The sequence below is a fragment of the Nematolebias whitei genome, chromosome 12 (assembly GCF_014905685.2).
Source record: "Nematolebias whitei isolate Nwh7 chromosome 12, NemWhi1, whole genome shotgun sequence".
Classification (NCBI taxonomy): domain Eukaryota; kingdom Metazoa; phylum Chordata; class Actinopteri; order Cyprinodontiformes; family Rivulidae; genus Nematolebias; species Nematolebias whitei.
Window position 1 is genome coordinate 38,917,956 of NC_056509.1, and position 7,481 is coordinate 38,925,436.

Sequence of the window (7,481 nt, forward strand, 5' to 3'; positions counted from 1 at the left end):
TGTATCCCAATAAATCACATACTAGAAAATTTATTTTTTATTACTACCTGTTTAGTATCTTCCATATCCTGTAGGACAAGCAGTCATACACCATGTTACCATTTAGTTTGTGTTGAGAACATTGCACTGATTTCTAGTCCAAAATATCAGCAGAGTAATTTACAGAGTAGTTGGCAGTTTCATGCAGAACACAGCTGGTCGGAGTGCTCGTGGTTGTCACAGATAATTGAGCTGCAGTCACTCGACTCTCTGCAGTTTAGGTTGTTGTGAAACAGCTGAAGCTCTTTGTATCACCAGCTTTGATGCAGGCTGAGCTTGTTATTAGCAGTTGTCTCTTAATAATAGCATATCAATGCAGGGGTTGTGATTGCAGTAACTGTAAAACAGTGTTTTAAAAGATAATTATAAGATAATAAACTCTGTTTTATTATGTTTATACAGTTTTTGGGCTCTTATTAGTCAGAAATTAAGGAACGTAATGAAACTATTGACATCTGTGTACTTTTAGACATGCTTTACAGTTAGCAGACCAGTCTCCTACAATGATTTATAGTATGAATTTGTAGTTTATTCACACACCATAAAATCGCCTACTGGGGCCTCGTACAAAAGCTGCACATGCACAATAAGTGGGGTACACCCTTTTCCAATTCAAACTGCAGATGTACCGCTAATAAACTGAGAGAATGCTAAGATACTGTTGATGATGTGAAAACAATTTTTGTACATACATGAGACATGTATGCAATTTATGAGTGGATGGAAAAAAGGGAAACATGCAAAGTGATGCAGAAAGTATTTTAAAAATCAATTGCTTTAACTTCATTAAATGATGATGATGATGATAAGCGACTCTAACCACTTTAGGTTACTAACCAACATTGTGACACACTGGCCTGGTTTAGTGTACAAATCATTATTTTAATTAATTGCATTTGTTGGGAACACAATACAAGCTAGCATGATGTGGAATGGGGGGCATATTGGTGGGCCAGTCCATTCAGATTTCTTGAAATTACCGGTAATTCCTCATTGCACATCCAGCTGTGCACTCCCAAACATCATCTCATCTTCACATTTTTACGTCAGTGGTTCAAATGCGCTACTTCCTGTTGCTTTCTACCATTGCAACAAGTAATCTTCTTGTAACATGTGTTAACTTGTGTGTTACTGTGTTTATAGGAATGTCAATAAACATGTGTAAAGTTTGAAATGCCTCAGTTTCTGAAGTGGGCCTCCCAGCATACTGATTTTTGAATATGTAGAGAGGAGATACACACATTTGTATGTATTTGCCTATTTAAATTGAGACATGTCAAGGACAATGTAGTTTACACTCAAATCCACATGGACCTGGATTTACAAAACAAAAGTGCTTAGAATCATGTGTATAGACCGTTTCATTCAGCTGGATTTTTTTTGTGTATACACCATGTGTCAGTAGTAAATGCAAAAAAAAAAGTTTTTATTTATTGCATTATGCTCTTGGTCACAAACTTAGAATTAGGCACTAAAGAAAGCTATACAATCCTGAAAAGTAGTTTTACAACAGTGCTATTATAGGTTTAGTTGAAATAATCAGCACTGGCGATAAGGATGTAAAAATAAGAGGACTTATTTACTTATTTATATTCTCCTCTGTTTATGTTCCCCCATTCTGTACTTCACTTATTCACATCTTGTGTGCTAACATGTGAAATACTACACTAGTTTCATTGTAGATAAGCCAACATGTTCATTTAAAAACTGTACAAACACAACCGCACGACGAGCAAATAACTCATTCAGTCAGGTCTTGGGGCCTACTAGAACTGCTCATTCTTACATGGCAACTATTAAAGTTCACCTTCACAAGTTTTCCAAAGCTTCGACTTTAGTGTTTCTTTTATAACCCTAGTATTCACACAGTCATTTTGTATTTTCTGTTGGGTTTTTACAGAAATAATCCATTCTTGTCATTGGACTCTCAAAAATGACTGTCAGAAAACATAAGGGGCCATTCTTCAGCTCGACTGTTCAAAAAATGTGTTCTCTTCCTCATTTGTTCATTTCAGGAAGTTTAAAGAAAAAGCTTTTCTGCTAATTCTGGCATCCACTTGTGTCACAAAGGTTAAAAACAAGAAGAATGCATAATGAGATGTAGCTGAACTGTTAGCTTATTGCTTAAAGTATTTATAATGTTTTAGTTTATGGTAAACTACTGAAAACAAGAAGGCAAATTTTTTTTATTTTTTTTATTTTTATAAACACAAATCTTAGCAACACTTTTCTCACATTTTCCCTCACTTGTGTGGAAGCAAATTTCAAAATGTGTCAGTGAACCCAGCTCGTCACAGGATCCATGAATGTGAACAAAAAGCTTGCCATGCAAAGAACAGATGATTATTAAACAAGATCCAGGAATTCAGCTTCTCTTCCTGAATCTGTGTTCTTGCACGATAGGCAAAGAGAAAATGGAAATCTATTCTATGGTCTTATAAATTATGAAAGCTCCCTCTCAGGCTGAAGAGGAAAAGGCTTTTTAGCTCAGTTCAAAAATCTGCTTCTGTGACAGTCAGAGTTTATGATGCAGATGTATCAAACACTTACACATCCATGTAGAAGCCATTAATAAGAAATGATGTGCAGATTTTTGAGCAATATGTTATACCCAGACAGTGCTTGTATTCCTAACAATAAAGCTAGTGACTGATCAAAACTATTGTCAAACCGTACTGCTCTTTGGGCTTGCTACTGGAACACAGTCAAGCTGGATGTGATGTCATTCCCAAATCTAAGTTTGAAGTTAAATAAAACTGTATGAATCTTTTTTTCTTTCCATTTTGACTAGCCATTAAGGTAAATATTATTCTGACCTAGCATGAGTATTTTAAAAAAAAAATCGCATTTTCATATTGATTGGTGGAATATTTTTGTTTGAAAATACTGTATATCCTTAATTAGGGTAGTTTAGGCTTTTTCAAAACCATTGATAAAATAAAACCCTAGTTTAATTAGTGGTAACTGGAGGGTTGATGTGGATGATTTTAGACTAAAGTTCGAGGCTGCAGAGTAGAAAATGATGGTGGTGATGTTGTGATGGTGGGGCGTGCCCATGGAAGCTGATGGTGCCAGTTACCTCCGGACCATCATCTGAAGTCTCCTCTTCATCTACCAGGTACTGGTTGGAGATCTAAATGTATGTTCTGTAGACACAACAAGATGTATTTTTGTTAGTTAGTTGTTGTTTTTGTGCTACAGCCCTGGCTGGAATTTTAAATTGACCTTAGATGTAAGTGTGTTTGTGCTGGCCTTTTGATGGACTGGCAACCTGTCCAGGATTTACCCCTCCCCCTTATTTCGCCCTTTGACTATATAGGATACAGCCTCCCTGTGACCTAAAGCGAGTAAAGAAAATGAAGGGGAGAGGTTCTGTCTGGATAGTGATGTCACCTTTTGAAGGAAAATAATAGGCTTTGTGCCAATGGGCTGTCAGTTTACTGTATAGCACAAAGAATAATGTTCTTGCTAAAGCATCCACTGTATCTCTGTGTGTCTTCGTGAAGCCTGCTGCAGCAATGGTAGAGAGGAAAGTCCCCACCCCTCCCTCCCCCCACGACTGCTGCCTGCGGGGTTCAGCCTGCTGTGGTGACCATTAGCGTCTGGCTGAGGCAGCAGGAGATAACAGGTGATTTAAGGCTCTGTACCCCAACACAGCCAGAGAGAAATGGCCGTCTGCCGCTTATCTCCTCCTTCGCCGTACTCCACACACTTTTACATTAGGCTCCCCCTATTCAAAGCCATCTGTCTTCCCAGTCAGGGTTTGATAAAACCTCCAGTGTTCTTTGAGAAGGGTAGGAGCAGGAGACATACACCACCACGCCACCTGCATACTTATAAACAACAATTCGGAGGATCATGGGGGAAATTGACAACATCACACTGAGTGAATACTTTATCCAGACTGACATAGGGCCTGGGGTGACACAGTGGGACTCAACAACAACAGCTGAGCGCAGCACACCAGATACTGTACCTGCTTTTAAAAGAGAAACCTGTGTGCAAAATCACCTCTGGACTAATTGCAAATCAATGGTCTTGGTGAGATGAATGCAGCAGAGATAATAATTGCCTTTGGCTGCCGTTCACGAACCATTCACAAACGGCACCATGCACTAATCAAAGCAGGTGCACTGATGGAATCTATGAAGATAGTATCATGCCTAAACTGGAAAAAGAAAGCTTTCATGTCATTGACGGCTTTCCACCTTTGAACAGTTCCATGTTAGCAATAGGAGTATTACTGCTACCCATAGCTGAGAAGGCTTTAGCTTGTCCACATTGTTGATTAAATCTTAATGCCATAACATACTGGGCAGCTTCCAGCTGAAAAAAAGGATTACTTCATCCATCTTGGGTTTGCATATGCGAGGAAATATCTACCATCTTAATGGTATGTGGGGAAAAAAAAGCCTGTTATCTTAAGGAAAACACCCGAAAGATCCAGAAGAGATTGGATATAAAGACCGAGACAGTTAAACTCAGCTGTGGCGTAGGGTTGTGTAATTGCCTTGTGCTTCTGAGGTACCCACTGAGGAGGCTATGTGGGCAGTGGCTGTCTTCCTTTGGTCCCTGCACTGCAATTATGGTGTCACTGTGTGATAGTAGAATAGCCTTGGCAGCAACTAAAGGACAGAAAGTTCTCTTGTCTTAAACTTGACAAACTAAAACTGCCTCATTTTCAATTGTCATTTTTTTCCCACATACCATTTGTCTTTTATGTGCTTTCACTTCCATTAACCTTTGTTCCATCTAAACCTGAGGGCACAGCATTAGTTAAGAATTACAATTAACTATAGTGTGTAGGTTAATGCAGTTCACTTTTAAATTATGACTTAAGTCCTTGGATCAAATCACCACAGGAAGAGCAAAACTGTGATTTGTTGTCATCTCTGTGAGAAGTGAAAAAGGCAGTTACAGACCTCCTTGAAGTAAATCTGACCCCTGCATTCTAATGCTTAGTTAACCAAAGTTGTTATAGATTAAGATCCAGAAGGCTGGCTCATTCTAGGATGTGTTTGTAACAAGCAAAGTGTTGGGCTAATCATAATTTTAAAAAGCTAGTATATTGAGTTCTTTGACTTGTGGGTAGAGATTAGTCACAGCTTGTTATCTTTTTTCCTTATATCAGTAGAAGCAAGGTGCAAAGAAAAACTGGAACTAAGTGTGAATGCAAAATAAATTTCTGGTGAGCGCATCATCATGTAAAATATGCATCTTACCATATTTAGAAACCCGGTCAAACTTCCCTTTCTCTAATTCAACTCTCTTCATGATGTAGGTTGGTTCTGTTGTTTGGCAATGATGATGTGATTGCAACTGTATAAATTTAGCTCTGATAAGCTTTTCAGCAGGGCAGCACGGTGGAGCAACTGGTAGAGCTGCTGCCTCTCAGTGAGCAGGTCCCTGGTTCAAATCCCGCTCCGGGGGCCTTTCTGGGTGGAGTTTGCATGTTCTCTCCGTGCATGCGTGGGTTTTCTCCAGGTACTCCGGTTTCCTCCCACAGACCAAAAACATGCATGTTAGGCCAATTGGTAATTCTAAATTGTCCCTAGGTGTGAGTGAGAGAGTGAATGGTTGTTTGTCTCGTTTGTCTCTATGTGTCCCTGTGATGGACTTGCGACCCGTCCAGGGTGTACCCCGCCCCTCGCACAGTGATTGCTGGACATGGGCACCGGCGACCCCCGTGACCCAAAAATGGAAGAAGTGGGTAAAAAATAATGGATGGATAGAAGCTTTTCAGCAAATTTTCTAATGTCTAGATATCCCATCTTTAGTTTGGCTTCATAATATATTCATACAATTACCAAGTTTGGTTTACCTGCCTCAGTTACTGTTTTTACCACAACACACATTTTAATAAGCTATGACATGAGCAATTGAGTTTTAAACAAGTAAAAAAAAAAAAAAAAATCCTGGGAACTTACAACGTACATTTTAAAAATTGAAGCAGCATCATAGCATGTGGAGGGAAATCTTTGTTAAAGACTCACAGAGTTAATGACTTATAGCAGAAACATGGATGACTGTTATAGAATGGGAGGAATGTTTTATTTGTCCAATTCAGTTATTTTAATTTATCAAACTTTTGATTGTAGGGTGGCACGGTGGCTCAGTTGGTAGAGCTGCTGCCTCTCAGCGAGAAGGTTGCTGGATCAAATCCCAGCCGGGGCCTTTCTGGGTAGCGTGTCCTCCCACAGACCAAACTCATGCATGTTAGGCTGACTGATAACTAAATTGTCCCTAGGTGTGAGTGAGAGAGTGAATGCTTGTTTGTTTATATGTGTCCCTGTGATGGACTGGAGACCTGTCCAAGGTGTCTCCCAAATCTTGCACACTAACTGCAGGATATGGGTTTAGATTAACAACATTGTATGCAAAGGACCACAAAACATCAAGGGCCAATAGAACATGTGCCCTACCTACAGATAATTATACATAAAACCTTTCAAGTTCAAGGAACAATAAAGTTTCTATTCTGTCTTCAAATGACAAAATTCCTACACACCTTATCCAAAGCAATAATTCTGTCATTTAAGAAATGTATCAACGACTAGTGTCACGAGGCTTTGTTGTGGTGAAACTGAAACAGCAAAACCCTCGCTTAATAATTTTTATGAACTCGGTATCAAAAATGTTGAACCTAAAATCCAGTGGGATTAAGACAGTTATTTGCCGTAGTGAAAAGACAGCACAATACATCTGTCTCAAAGATAAGTGGAAGCTTTTATACAGCCACAGCGCTAATCAAAAACATTTGTCCTGCAATGGTGCCAGCTTTTGTCAGAGCTATATCAGTGAAAAGGGCAGTTTGGCCTGGCATCAGAATGCAGTCAGACATGTATTTAACATGACAATTTCGTAGCATACAAGGAAGATACGCCACCAAGTCATATTTTGTCTTCACATGAGTCAGTCTTTTACAGACTAACTTCATTACTCTTTGTTAAACTGCCACCTCACATCATAGTGAGATAGTATTGTTTTATTGCATATTAAAGCACTCTGTTGTCACTTTATGAGAGCTATTTTGACTATCAGGTTATGCATACAGCTTGCTGCGATGCTGGATCAGACTTCTGGGTTCACATCGTCATCCATAGCATCAGCAATGACAGCAGTACTTGTGACAAAATGTCTACTTCAAAAAAGGTGCACAAGCTGTTATATCTATTCAACACCATTCTCAAATCAACCACTCCTGGTGAAAGGTTTCTCTTTTCTCTCGGTCATCACAAAAAACATTTTGACAAGTTCAGTGATGATCCTCAAAACAGCTGAGCAGTTTAACAAAAGGACTGCGTTCTGTTTTTGTTACCCACTCGAAGTGCTTCTGCCAAACCAGTCTCATTTAGCCATTCTCTCTCTCACACACAGAGAAAATTGGGGCAACATGAAGTTTAATGTTTTGCTAAAGGACACTTTGATATGTTGGTTGAGGA